Source organism: Argiope bruennichi, chromosome 2 (genome assembly GCF_947563725.1).
Source record: "Argiope bruennichi chromosome 2, qqArgBrue1.1, whole genome shotgun sequence".
NCBI classification, from domain to species: Eukaryota; Metazoa; Arthropoda; class Arachnida; order Araneae; family Araneidae; genus Argiope; species Argiope bruennichi.
The window spans coordinates 117,780,893-117,797,155 of record NC_079152.1 but is presented as its reverse complement, the minus strand read 5'-3'; positions in this window follow the sequence as shown (position 1 = coordinate 117,797,155).

Below are 16,263 nucleotides of genomic sequence, written 5' to 3'. Positions count from 1 at the left end.
TATTCTTATCTCGTTTTTAAGGTAAGAATTTGCAGCAGAAAAGGTGCATATTTTTAAATTGTACATTCAAGTGAAATATTTTGAACAATTTTAAAATACGTCTCCTTTTAATAAGTAAAAAGGAAAAGTTTGAATCTAATAAGGAAATCGAAATAATATCATGCATGTGGTATAAGAAAGAAATTTGTACTGATATGACAATACAATAGTAAGTAGGCACGTTGCTTTGCATATTTACAACAGTGCAATATGAAGTAAAGTGCAATATGAAGTAATCTATTCCTTCTGATAAGTGATTTACAACTTAAAGTTTGCAGATTGCAAGATGAAAAAGAAAACAAGAATATCTCATTTGAAAAACAATATACTATCATTTATTTTGACAATATTATTATATTAATAGGGAGCAATAGGGAAAGGAATATAAACGCTCCAACAAGAATCATAGAAATAAAAAGCAAGCGCTTATGTATTATTCACTCTTCAAGTGATACACTTCAAGTGGATCATGTGATTCAAGATTTTGCAGGAAGAAAAAGGACGCGACCTTACAGAATTAGACAGTTTGCAGTTATATTTTTCACTTGAGGGAGATTTCAGATAAATCGATTATATTTGACAAGAGTGTAAATTAAATAAATAAATTCAATACTTAAAATTTGCATGCTGTTCGTAAAAGTAAAATTTTTAATATTTATTTGTTACGATAAAATTAACCTGAAAAGAACATTTTAAGACAAAGGACAATATTATTATCTTGTAATTAGTTCTGACCAGAAATGTAAATAATAAGTAAAAAAAAAACACACCTCAATCACGTCTCCCCAAAACCTTCTCGCATATTCTCCAATAAAGGTCTTATCATCATTCCCCTCCCATAAAATTGTCACCCATGATTAAGGCCGTTAATATCTTGCATGGCATTGGCGAAAAATAGTTACGAAATATAGATCATTCGCCGTAAATCTAGCATTTTAATTGAATTTATCGCACAAATATGGATTTTGGACATCTTTTTCCAGACTGACTAGAGCCAAAATTTGACACGGAAATACAATTGTAATCACAAGATCACATACCGAATTTCATTGATTTAAATTATTTAGTTTATATACAAGCAAAAGTACAGACCGACAGATGATCAACCCTTTGACATATTTAATTCAAAATTTGATAAGAATTTTTATTTTAAATGCTAAATTTATATGACAAATTTTATATTTATAGTTCTTCAGTTTTTTAATTATTGAGTTCACTTATACTCGAATAGCCAGTTAGACAGACTTTTTTGGAATTGATTTCGCTCAAAATTTGTTGGAAAAATCCACATACCAGATTTTAAGCTTCTAGCACAAAGTGTTTTTGAATTATCGTTTTCAAAGACAAACGGGCATAAAGTCAAAAATGTTTTTTTATTCTTACATTTTTTAATTAATCAATTAATTAATTCTTAGAAACTAATTTTAATTATTACCTAGAAATGTGTTTGTGAAAGCATGCTTACAATACCCATGCAAAAACATTTGGATTTGAAGCACTTCCATAAGAACCATTGAAACACTTTTCTACTGAACGGTCGTGTGTCTAATTTTTGATCGTTTGATTGAATATTTATTTATAAAAATGTAAAGGACTATCTAGCTTTCGAAACCATCTTTCTATATGTTAAATAGATTGAATATGTATTTATAAAGATGTAAATGACTCTCTAGCTTTCAAAACCATATTTCTATATGTTAAATAAATTGAATATGTATTTATAAAAATGTAAATGACTCTCTAGCTTTCGAAACCATCTTTCTATATGTTAAATAGATTGAATATGTATTTATAAAAATGTAAATGACTATCTATCTTTCGAAACCATCTTTATACATGTTGAATAGCTGTCACATTAGCATACACAATATTCATCACATTAGCATACACAAAACCGACATCCTTAGATGCATTTGATCCCATATTTGACATACAGGGTGTTCATTAATTATTGTCAGGGTTTCTGTACCTCATAACTTTCGAATAAAAAATATTACGCAAACCCCGATTACGTATTCGTAAATTACAACTCAAAGAATTTTGTTAATGGTATTAAAGTGTAAAGGTTGCACAATTTGCACTTTGTAGGCATTCAGCTGAAGTTCATTCTTTGAGTTGTACTTCACGAGCACACAATTCTTTGAGTTGTAATTTACGTATTCATAATTCTTTGAGTTGTAATTTACGAATACATAATCGCCTTCAGCTGAATGCCTGCAAAGTGCAAATTGTGCAAGCTTTACACTTTAATATCATTAATAAAATTCTTTGAGTTGTAATTTACGAATACGTAATCGGTTTTTGCGTAATATTTTTTATTTGAAAGTTATGAGATACGGAAACCCCGACAATAATTAATGAACACCCTATATATCTATGTTTAGTGATGAAAGCGTGCACTAAATTTCACATAACTGGCTAGCAGTATTTTTATGTTCATTGGCACAAAAGAAAACATTATAAATTTATAGATGATAGATTTCTTCCAAAATTTAATACAGATCTATAATTTTGGTGCAAAGATTGTATACCAAATTACATTCATCTAATTTCCTGTGGTTTTATTTATCATGTTCACAGGCAAACATACAAAAATATTCCAAAACAGATTTTTAAACAGAAGGTAATCTAAGAAGGGTTGAACAGAATCATTCCATGCTTCGGAATTCCGAACGCTCCACGATAAAACTGGTGAACTTAATGTCAATGGTGAAATTTAAGCTTTGCGTAGTATGCATCAGAAGTTGAATATTTAATTCATCTGAGTATCTTCACTCGGGTAGCGAATATTCATCTGGAATTTATGCTCAATTAATACGGGGCCCGAAAAAGATGCTTTGAAGAGGGTGAAGATGGTTTGTCGCCTACTTTAGAAAAACTAGCCAAAAATGATTGGCCTAAAATATGAAAAGAAAAAGTTGCCACAATGTCGTCGGCAAGACGTGGAGTGCTATTAAATGACCGGATTAAAATATGGTGATATTGTAGTGGAAGGTTTGCTAAATACAGTAATGACACTTTTTTACTTTTTTATATACGAAGTATACAAAAAGAAAGTATTTGTGTCAAGAAAAAAAAAAAAAAAACTCGTGATTTTGAAGAAAATTTTTATGTTTCAAAACTGTCGGAGTCCCAAAAAATCCATTTTTGCAATTATTGTCTATCTCTCTGTTAATATGACAACTCAATAAAGCTTTGAACTACACAGAAAAAATTTGGTATATTGATTTTTGCGCCAAATTTGTAGCTCTCTATAAAATTTCAAAAGAATGCCTTTTTCCGGCTGCTCAATACAAGAGAATATTACACAATTTAATGTAATGATATTTAAATTTAGCATCTAAAATGTAGAACTATATCAAATTTTGAACGAAATCCATCAAGAGTTTGACCATCTTTCTAGTACTTGTATATTAATCCCATGCCAGTGATTAATCGCCAAAATTCGTATGGCAGAATCAGTAGAAGCGCAGATTTACGCCAAAAATCTATATTTTCGTAACCATTGCTCGTCCATGACTTGCAATTATTACACAAGTATCAGTATTTTTTATTACACTATGAAGCAATTTATATGTATGTCTCTAAATAAATTATTAGGAAGTATGCAAGAAAGGTTTGTGGAGATGATTACCGCTGGTTATTAAAGTGTTTAGAAAAAATAAAATAAATATACAAATGCATTATCCATTTAGATCACCAGATGTACATTCATCCATTTCTTAAAAGGTTCACTTTTCAAAAGTGCTGTCTAAAAATGAAATACAGTCGGCTGAATGGAAGAGACGAAAACTTTTATTTCCTTAACTACATATCGTAGTAAGTGTTTGGTAGTTCCGACATTCATCCATATATGTTACTGCTTTTACATCAAGTGGATTTATGAATATTTTATTTTTTATCATTGGCTGTTTTTGGCTTCATTAATACATTAATAGATATTTGTTGCAAGTGAATGTTAAGTTATATTTATGAATAACGAATCTCGGCACTGTGTGCGCGGAAGCATAGATGTTCATGCTTTTTGGAGAAAGAAATAATTCCCCAGTTACTCTAGAAAAACTTTATTCTTACTTTATTACTTATTTCTATTACTATTGAAACGTAATTAATTTGAAGGAATTATATCAAAAATACTAAGTAAGAAAAGCAGAGTAAAAAACAGTGTATTGGCAATTGAGGATGATAATTTTTAAAATTAAAATTGGCAATAAATATTTATTTTTAATATCTAATAGTTTTTAATAATAATAATAAACACTAACTAATTAAAACCTTATCTTAAGAAATGTTTATTATCTTTAATAAATCAAACGAAATGTTTCATAAATGATTCGAATGTAAAGGGCAGTTTATTGTTGAAAATTTTGAAATACTTTCAGTAACGATTACAATAAAATACTAATATTTTAATCAGTTTTTAATTAATAAATAGTCCCGATAAAAATAATTAGCCTAAAATCTAACAAAATAAGCTTAAATTCAAATAAAACTAATCTGAAATATGACTAGTCAAATAAAACTAGTCTAAAATACTGTTTCAACCTCGTCGTGGCCAGAAATGTTACTATGTATAAAAATTTTATTTTGTATGCATGCATGTCAACAGACAAGACCACACACAGATTTTTAAATCACCATTAACAGGTAATCTTTTATAGAACCGAATTCGAAATAAATGTTTGCAATTTTCTATTTTTGCGATCCGAAGCATCTATTTTTATAAATGGAAACAATGCATATTTACATACTTTACCTATCAGCAACATTTCGCATTAAGCTAATGGTAACAGTCTTAGCACATTCCACATTCGTAATAGACGTTTTCAACATTCATTTTCATGCATTCGTGACTATGTTCATTTGCGGCAAAGAAAAAGTTCTAGTTATATTAGTGGTCTACCTCCTCACCCACCAACCACCCCAAAACACTCTTGTTGAATAAATGTAAATGGAGTTTTTTTATTCTCTTCAGAACGCGCCTCTTGCCATGTTCCAATTTGTTCCACGAACATACCCTCACACCCCGACTCTTGCTTCCTTTACTTTTTGCGCTTTTGTTTTTCTTAATTCCAGCTTCTTGATTTTCTGCGTGTAATTAAACGAGAAGATTCCCAGCGCGTGCTTTTTCCCCTAACAGAAGTTCGTGCCTTTTTCGGTGCTTTTTTTAACCAAAACGTCGTCAAGATCGCCGGTCAAACGAAGTGTTGTAAGAAATCCACACGATTAGCGCGTTTATAGGCCTCAAAAAAGCCGATAAAAACCCGCAATTACCTCAGTCCAGAGTGTCAGACGGTACAAAATTTTATGATTAATTATGACACCGGTAGAACCGGAAGTGACGGATTGGTGGGTACGGGAAAGGGCAAATTAAACTGAAAACGACCCCCGGCGCTACACCTACCGCAGCGTTGACACCACTGAATAAAAAGACGGTGCCAATTTTTAAGTCACTCGATTATTAATGATGTAAGTCACGGGACAAAACATCATCTTTCTGGCCGAAAACCATTAGCCACCAACATTAAGCAGCTGAAAAGAGAATGCTATCTCCAAGAGATCGTAATGGATTGAAACATGGTAATCTGATGTCCGCCCGATGCCTAAAAATTACCCAGTGTTATAAAAATAAAGAATGAAGCCGAAGAAAAATGATGTTGAAGCCTTCCTTTGGCTACGTGTATTACAAACTTACCCTCCGGTATCCTAAATTAATTTGTATTCGCTTAGAAAGCGTAATATAGGCCGGCATGATGATGATGATACTATGATGGAAATTTCTAGCTTGGAAGGTCGTGTATAGAAGGTTGTTAGAATGGGAGGGACAGGGGTGGTTAGAACATTCGGCCACACACAGATGCTGATGACGATAAGTGCTGATGGTACAAGCTTTTCGATCCCCCAAATAGGAGCGCTGAATCCTTGTTTTCACTATGTAAGACGATTACACGTGTTCAGCACAAACTCTATTACTGCAATACTTCGCGGTAATGGAGACGAACGATGTTGGGCTGAGAATGGTTAGCTTGAGAATGAGATCCATGTTTTTTTAAGTAAAATGTTTACAGAAGGATCAATGGAGTTAGGTTTTGCGCATCATTTTCATACCCTTGATAGTAGTTTCACTTTCATTCAAAAAGACCATAACTGTGTACCAAATAATTGAGAAACTATCAATTATGACGTATAAACAGTTCAAGAATAAACACTAGACTGAAGATCCTTTACAAATCTGTAGGATGATAAGTTTATTCTATATAATGCCGATTATTGTTACATTTGGTACTAATAGTGATGAATGCTTTCAAATTTTCATTACACAATGATTAATTTTGTAAGTAAGATCTATGCTTTATGAAATAGTTATTGGAACTTTTTTTGTTTCACATGATTATTTTTTTTTCCATCTTAATAATTATAATCATTTACTAATACAATGTTTAATGTTTATATATGATAGTAGTACTCTAGTAGAGAATTTATCTTGCTGGATTTTCTTGACTTATTTCTTATCTTAATTTTTTTTATATCGATGAATTTTTAGCAATTCGTCATCAATCAGTAATTAGTAATCAATTATTATGAGGCTCATTTCGTAACACTACAATATTTTCATAAGGATATTTGTTCTTGTGATTTAACGAAAAGTTACACATTTATCTATATTGTGCATTGTGTAAAAAACTTTCAGTATTCTCTGTTTATATTTTGAACAAAATTTTAAAATAGAAAGCATGCATTATAGTTTAACTTGCAGCTAATAAAAAACAAGAGAAAAAAAGTCATTTTACAAGTTTGTATTCGACAATCCTCAATTTTTAAAAGAAAGGATTGTGAAAATTTGAAAGGAAAGTTCTAAGCCTACATTATACTGTTTCCTCTAGATATAATGTTATTTTTTTTCATTACGTCGCTAAAGTTCATATTTATTAATAAACTAGCCGCCTTTGGCGACCAGCCGGTTCGCCAATCTTAATGCTCGTTAAAATTTTAATAATTAAATATTTTATGTAATTCCTACTTTAATAGCTTCTTCATCAAATATTTTAAAGCTTCAAATTTTAATAGTCATGTAATTCACTCATAATATTATAAAGGCCTTCAGTCATAACGTAATATTATCTCTCTAATTTTCTGTTAGCTCCCGTAGAATTTATGCTTTAAATTAAAGTGGAAAGGATTAATCTGAAATTAATATCATAATAAATTTTACTGAAACAAAGCATTTTTTTATAATATGATTACTGATAACAGAGTCACTGAGCGTTTAAACTTTATGGGCACTAAAGAATATCTTTCTTAATTTATGTAATATCTCAAGAATTTGTCAACAAAAATTTCTCAGATTCATCATGAACAGATCGATTCATTAACAATGTTTAATTTTAAATGCATCAAACACTAAGAAAATAAAAGGAATCGTTTAAAATAATCGGTCGAAAACAGGTTTAAAAAACTACTTAAAAAACGATGTACTTAAAACTATAAGCATATACAAAAAATATATAACTAACATAAATACAATTTACTTACAAAAGCATGCAACTAACCTAAAAATAATTTAAATCATCCGTTGATAACGGTTGTCATGGCAACAGTCTGAAAGCGCATGCGTGAATTTTCTCCGCCAGCTCCGGTAAGGCAAATGCGTGAATTTTTCTACGCCAGTTGGGGTAACGCTATGCAGATTATACATTTTTAATTTCCTTTATTCTGGGTTATTTAAATTCAAAAGTACTTCAGAATGAATCTGAAACATGGATTAATTAACAATGTTTAATTTTAAATGCATAAAACATTAAGAAAATAAACAGAATCGTTTGAAATAATCCGCCGAAAAATGTTAACCCTAGCCTTATTACTGTTGGGAGAAAAAAAAAGCTGAAGTCTTATTCATTTGGCGGTGGAGAAAATGGAAGATTTTTTTGGCGTTAAAGTTGGCGGTGGGGAAAATGGAAGATTTTTTTGGCGGGAAAGTTAGTTTTTAATTAATAATTAAAATTCTAATTAAAATTTCAAAAAAAGGGACCCCAGGTGCACATTCCCGACCTCTAAGGTATACATGTACCAAATTTGGTAGCTGTATGTCAAATGACCTGGCCTGTAGAGCGCCAACACACACACACACACACACACACATTGAGCTTTATTATAAGTATAGATTTAAAAAGAATGGATTATAATAAAATGCAAATGGATAAAAAATCTTCATACTTATAAAAAAGTTGCTAAGCACAATGATTTTAAAGTTAGTGGTTGGAAAATACAAATCCTTTCCAAATACCTGCAGAATTATTTCAAATGGCTCATAATGTGGCTATAAAAAGCTTTTAGTTAAAAAATTGAAATGTCAACATTAAACGAGTAATCATTTATTTGAAAGAGTTAGGAGCAAAATATTGAAATTATTTTTCCAAGTTTCTTTACAGCTGGTTTTAAAAGGATAGTGGAATATAATTTTTTAAAATTTCATTTCTTTTAAAAAGAGATAAAGTAATCAAATTTTTCTGAACCATTATCAAATTCTTGCAATTTGTTTATAATTGCAAACGATTATTTGATATGAAGAAGTATTCGAAATTTGCGTTATCATAAATCACACCATGTGATATTTTAAAGTGCAGTTAATCGAATTCCATAATTGCTCTGAATTGCACTTCTAAATACTTATGTGTGCTATTCTAGTAACTAATATTAACTGACAATGGTATAGTTCGTTTATTGTCGAAACACGCATATTGTCGTGAGCGCAATATGCTATATTTTGGAAATACCGGTATTTATGAAATAAAAAAGAAAGATCAATGGCAATTATGTAGTTTAGTTGTTTCAAATCGAGATTCATATAGGAATAACCATTTAAAGAGTTGAAAAAGCTTTGTATAAGATTGTGCAAGTAAAGCTTAACAAGTTTCATGAGACTATAATGTTTTTAAAATTGCAGATATTATAAGCGTAAATTGAACTGCTTATATTATTTAATAAACAACAGTTTAAAAAATCCGTTGATTATATGACGCTTATTTTAATTTCTGTTATCAATTACTTTGTTTTGTGCTTTTCACCAGCTCTGTATTCAAATACTTTTTTCGATTTTGTTTTTTAAACCAATAAATCAATCTCACCAGCCAATTAACTTTTTAAAAAATTTAACTTCAGCGCGGAACTTCAATTTTCATTTATTATATATTAGACTAATATGAAACTTAGTAAGTATAATTTTGTGACATACAATTAAATAAAAAAAAATTTAAACTGTTAAATTTTGAACATTTTATAGACTTTTCATAACATCAACTTGCTTGATGCACGCAACTTACATAAATGATTGCAGTGACTTGTACAGCTAATAACAGAATCCACAAAATTAATTTGTCTGGTTTTAACAGACTGTTTAAACCACTGTTTAGACCACTGTTGAAACTCTGAACATTTTGGGATTCCTTATATCATTTTTATTCTAAGCAAGGACTGTTAACTTTCTAAAGTTATTTTTAAGTACTGATTTAAAACTATTTCATAAGATCATATTTTATAAAAAAGAACATTAGTTTACTTATTTATATTTAATCCGTCCAATAGCCTCATTTTTACTTTCTCGTATATGTAATACAGAGAAAATATAGTAATCGTCAAAATTCGATCTCGAGATTTTGTCAAATCTCCAGATTTTAGACTTCGCTGTGTTCGAAAAACACATATTTAGAAAATATTCTGCTGTCTTTCTATGTCAAAAAGGCTTTGAGCTTGATGGTTGAATTGGATATACGGTCTTACAGAAAATTTATAGATTTTTTATCAAATGTTGAGCAAAATTTGTTCAGAGGAAGTTGGTCTGTCTGGCTATTCGAATATAAATTATTACGAAAATTACAAGACAATAAAAGCCAGATAGATAAAATCTGGTACACAGATTTAACAACTATAGTGTAGACAGCTGTCAAATTAAACAAAATTCAACTATGAGTTGACTGTCTTTCGGTCTATACTTTCAGAAACCTGTAATTGCAATAATTCGAAAACGCAGTGATTTAAATATATCAAATTTGGCATGAGATTTTAGGACTATAAGTGCAGTTTTGTGTCAAATTTTTGTTTCAATAGGTTGAGAAAGATCTGTATAAAACACAAATTTTATTTTTAGATAATATTATCAGCATGCCAGGGATTAATCGCCAAAAATGGCACGACAAATTCAGTAAAAATGCTAAATTCCCGCCAAAATTAATATTTTGTAACTATAACTACTCCCAACGCCATGTAAGGCGTTCTCTAGCATGACATCTTTATGCCAGAGAAAGATGTCATGCCAGAAAGATGTCTCTATGTCAGAGACCAAAGTTTTGGGGGATCACTCACGCTATTTTTTTTTTTTTTTATAAGTATGTTTTTCTCAGATTCAAAACAATAAAAAATGTTGCAACTTATTAGAACTTCGAGATTAAATTTGCCTTACTCGCTCTTTCTTTACCTATAAACAGAGAAGTATACATATTTAGTATGAGGTGAATGCTTTTTGCTCTATAGAATCTTGACAGAATTTGTTCTTTAAAAATGCATCTAACTCCGTTTATTTATCGAATGGAAATTTGAATGTGATTTTTAATATTACTTCATTAAGTCCCTACTATGATCATTACAGTGAGAAGCAGAATAATTTCGCAAGAATATGAAGCTAAAAGAAGCTGGAAAAACAAGTTTAACAGTTCAAAAGAGGGTGGGGGGTAGAGTGACACTGGAACTGAAGCTAAAGATTGGCAGGGCTGCAATTAAAATTATCATTATTGAATCCCAATAATATATATATATATATATATATAATCACAAAATTCAAATAACATTAAATGAAGAAATGAAAAGAAAAAATAAATAAGAAAAAAAATATTTGGATGTTTAAAATTAGATATTACGAAAAAGCAAAAAATAGGAGTAAAAAAAACCCACTCAGTAAAAATTTCTTATTCGACTTTCTGTACTGCATGGGCAATTCCTTTGTTCGTATTTTCATTTCAACGCGCTGCATATAACAAGAGCGTTGTGCGTGGCAGGGAAATGGCCCAATCCTCCGGGGACTGGAGATGGATTTCCGTGGGAAACGGTATCACTTGACATTGCATCACGAGGCATCCGTTATGGACTGATCTTCGTAATGGATAGGTCGGGAGATATAAAGAGGCGTGACCCCCCCCCCTCCGAAATCCTTTCTAGCAGACGATATGGACAAGCGGCAGTTCTGAGAAACAACTGAACAAAATATTAATTGCATATTTTTAAGAAAGTAGATCATTATTAAAAAAAAAAAAAGATAATTGAAAAGTGAAATTCAGATTTCGGAATGACATAACTTTTGACACATTTTTCTGATCACAAGAAGAAAATGAATTTATTTATATTTATTCCTTTCTTTGAAATTGTGATATAAATGCAAGGAATCAGAAGGAGTTTTTATTGTGTTTGTGTATTGTTACACATTTTTTGTTTATCTCGATAACATGCAATATACCAATCATGTGCTGCAAAATATATCAATGAATTGGTTGATATAAGTATCATAGAGAATTTGAAATTGAATCAAAAATTTTTGTCAACGTTTAAGAAATTGTAGCATTTTTTTAAACCCATCTATGTATCTCTGTGTGATATAGATGACAAATACTGAATAATGAATCAAAAATGTGGTTTAAAAAACTGAAACATTTTCAATTCCTCTTCTTCTTCTTTTATTTGAAATTATGATTATTTTTTTTTCTCGGGAAAATAAGTTCTTTGTTACTTGTGCCTTCTTTTGATGTTTTACTTATTTTTATCATGAGATTATTAGTTACAATCAGGGAGGAAAATGATATGTAAAAATTTTATTTGTATTTATAGTTTTTGATATATGATCAAAGTATTTAACCTTTAAACAATAAAACATTTTATTTTCAAAACTTTTGAGAAGCTTAACATAAATATGTCCCTATCAATGTTAAAAGAAAATTTCCTAATAAAATGTATTACTTTTTGTTTCATTGTTAATGAGCTTTTATAAATTCAAAAAATGTTAGGCGGTGCCAAAAGTAACGGGTCAAAATAACTGTCTCGTTATATCCATTTATAGTTTTTCGACAATGTATGAGGAAATAATCGGTAAGTTAATTTTTTTCGCAATGTTGTTTTAGCCATTTAAAATTACGTAAACCCATGCGAATAGAAATAACTAGGTGTTTATCTTTGCTCAATTGGAAATTATAAATCACCTTTGCCAAAAAACTGTTTTCTCGTATTCTGATATAGTGTTCTTCTTTATAATGTCTAAAAAATGTTTTATGTAACAACGGTAACGGGTTTTTTAGTGCGAAATAATATAGTTATTTTCCGGGACATTTTAAAATACAAGAAGACACGAAAACAACCAATTTTTTAAAACGAAGCTAATAGCATTTCGACATTCAAACATAATAGCTTAACATTATAAAATATTGTGAGAAAATAGCAATCAATAACTCCTTTTATTTGTTTTATCTAGTTATAATGAATAAATTCCTCAAATAAAAATCAGCATTGTAATTTTCTTCCAAATTTTTCTTTATTTCATTATTTAAAATATTTTTAAAGAACGAATTATTTACATACAATGTCATGCTTGACTTTTTCATGCAATTACAGAAGTTAAACATCGTCAGCCGAGTTAGTTAGAAGTTCTTCTAGTTAACTTTGTTGTTAAATTAGCAAAGTAATCTAAACACCATGTTGTCAAGCTTAAGAATGAGAGAGTTTGATATATGATATAAATGAACGATTAAAGACCTGGAGAAAATATATCATCGTATTAGAAAGTTAATTTGTAAATCGAGAGTTTATAATTCAAATTCCAAATCACTAATTTTTTTCTTTTAAATTACCTTTGAAAAGAATTAATATTTTAAAACTGAGAGAAATCCTCCCAAAATAATAATTATTAGAGATACAATATATCTATTGTATCTCTAATAATAATAGAGATAAACGCGTGTCCTGCAATGGCGCTCTGCAGGTCAGACACTTTCATCTAGATCTTGGTAAATGTACTTAATAAAAAATTAAGTAACTTTTTTTTTTCTGCGATAACTTCCAAAATCATTAAACAAAAATAATTTTTATCCCTCACCAAAACAATAAAAAATAAATATTTTTTTTAAAAAATGAAAAAATAATAAATAAATAAAGGTTCCAAAATAAAAATAAAAAGTGACTTTTTAATAATACTAAAAAATAAATACTTGTAAATTTTTTTTTTTTGCTTAATTTTCAACAAAAGATTTCATTGTTAAGCTGAAATTCAAACCATTTTCATTGTTTTATCAAATATTTAATTGCGTGATTTTTTCCCTTATTGAAAGTTAAGGAAGAATGATTCCGTATAATATTTGTCAAGTTTACAAGACGAATAAAAAAAAAAAAAATCAGGCAGTAGTGCCGCAAAAGTTAAAACAATTAATGAAATGGGTAAATGCGTTTTTAATAGTACTATGATGCTATTGGACTGGTCTTCATTAGAAAAACTAATGTACACAATGAATGTAACCTAAGTAAGATTATTAAAAAAGTAAATAAGTTAGCTTTGATATATATTTATCAATATTATTTTGACAGTTTGATGTTTAAAAATAGTTTAGTGACTGAACCTTGAACATGAAGTTATGTCCAAGAAATTTAATTAAAATTAAACACAATCAGTATTCCTTGCGAACCAGCTGGCCTCCAGAGGCGGCTAGTTTATGACAAAGCACAAAACAGTCATGACATAGTTTCAATATCAATATGATCAATATCCAGCGTAAAAAGATATACCCACGGCGTGTTGCTAGAACACTAATGCTGGCATGGCCTAGTAAAATAAATAGGAGTCGGGATGTATTGGAAAAGCGAGCGACTACCGTTTGATAGTGATAAATTAGAATTTTATTAAATGTGTTCGCCGTCTACTGTTTCCGACAGGCGCTGAGTCGCATCAGACGCAACCGATCCTTCACGGGCTCGCCGTTTTATGAGAAAAACCGCCCCCACCGCTTAACCGATAACCGCAATCGTGCGCGGCACGTGTCTGGCAGAGGGGCGTCCATCCCGAAGAGGGCAAACAGGGCGAAGTGTAATACTTTATCAAAATTCGGAGCGCACGCCCCTAATGGCGGGGGCGCCGGGATTAGTGATGACATTTCCCACGCCTCAGGTTATAATGGGATGCTGACATTGTGAAGTGTTGCTCCCGCTTATCTTTTCCGTGTTTGCATTCTCAGGATTTGCAGCCAGAGAAAAAGAGCACCTGTTTATCGTCGGGAGAAAGTGGAGTTGACTCCAGAAGTGGATCGTTCCTGCTTCCAGTGACGTTTGGGGAAGAGTGCAAAAATAGGAGATGAAAAGGAGAGTACAGTGGCAGGAAGTTGAAAAAAGTATTTTAGTTTGGTGTCTTTCTATAAGATTCTTTCATTTTGGTATCGCTTTTATATTGTAGCTGGAACTAAAGTATCCTTGTTCTGGGGACTGCATTGAAAATGGACGAGAGTATGCTACCCTTATTCTTCACGAATGTTTACATTGTATGATGCATTTTGTGTTCAATGTCGTTCTACAATAGAGAGAAACTAACACCTATTTCTGTCCTCTTCTTATTGCCTAGTCTGATTCAACATTTGACACAGATCTCTAAGTTCAACTTCAAGACCACATGTCGATATTTTTTTTTAAATCAGTTTCTCACATTTATGAGTTATTGTGCTCGCATACAAATGAACGGGCAGATAATAAATTCAATTGATGAATTTTGTCTAAAATTTAATACATAATTTTTATTCTGGCGATAAAACCATATACCAGATTCCATCCCTCTTGCTCATTGTGTTTTCGAGATGTCGTGGGAATGGGTGAGTCTTGTCTTTCTGTCCATGATGCATATGCATGGAAGGACAAATTGATTTTCCTTTAGTGGATTTCATCCAGATTTAAGCGAAAATCAACAATTTGGGCTTATAGTTTGCATATCAATTTTTCTTTCTTCTAATTCGTTTCTGGTTTTGAGTTTTGATGTTCGCAGAATACCTACAGAAAGATTTCTGTATCAAATTTTTCGACATTAGTGAAATCCTTTTCCTTATCTACTAGAAAGTGAAAAAACGGTGACTAAGAAAATAAAAACTTGGCGAATTATACCTGAGAATATAAATAAATAGATGATACAAAACGAAGGGAGAGAGTTAAAAAAAAAAAAAAAAAGAGGCTTGTTTTTTGCCTTAGAATTCTTAACAATGTGCTCATTAGCCATTTTCAGGTGTTTATATCAATAGTTAATATTTTTTTTTGCATTCTAGCAGCATCTTTTGTTCGCACTCATGACTAGCATTGAATCACAATAATTTAATTAAAACATTTTTTTAAAAATATTTTCGTTAAAACTATTGAATTATACTCATAATATGCCAGTTCCACCACACATACCTTCTCCAATTTCAGTTTGAGAATTTTTTTGTCATTCGTATCTATTTATCTTGAAATGCATACTATTGATATTTGGCATCATTATAACAACCAGTCTTTTTTCTCTCTCCAGTTCTCTAAATAGGCATACTTTAATTCTAGCTATTTAGTTTTTGCAATTAAAAAGAGTTAATTTATATATATGGGAATATATTGGATCTATTTCTTTTCAGAATACATTCTGAACTTTGTAGGAGAAAAATGAGTGTCACATTTCAACTTAGGATAACGTCTGATTAAATTATTTTTAAGTGTTTATAAAAAATGTCTTGCTATAAGAAAAAATATTAATTGTGAGTCACATAAAGAAACTTTAATTACAAGAAGCATTTCAAGTTATTTTTTAAATCAAAATAGAAAATTAATAATCTTTAGCTAAATCGTATTTTCAGTTGAAATCGTTTCTTTAAAGCTTTATGTACTAAGTCTATTTGAGAATGGATCTTGCAACTTCTATTCATTATCTAATTACAAAGACGGCACTTCTCGGCTCCAATTTTACGTGCCGCATCATCGAAAGGATGCTTGATCCAATGAGTTTCATTAGAACACCATACTAATCTTTAATATGACCATCTTTTGTATTGAATTTTAAACATATGGATGAATAGTAGCATGTAAATGCGATTTGTATTCTGTAATTGTAAACAACTTAATTTATATTGTAAACCATAAACATTTGTCTATAACTTTTTTGCTATGATGCAAAACCTAATATTCAAATAGATATTT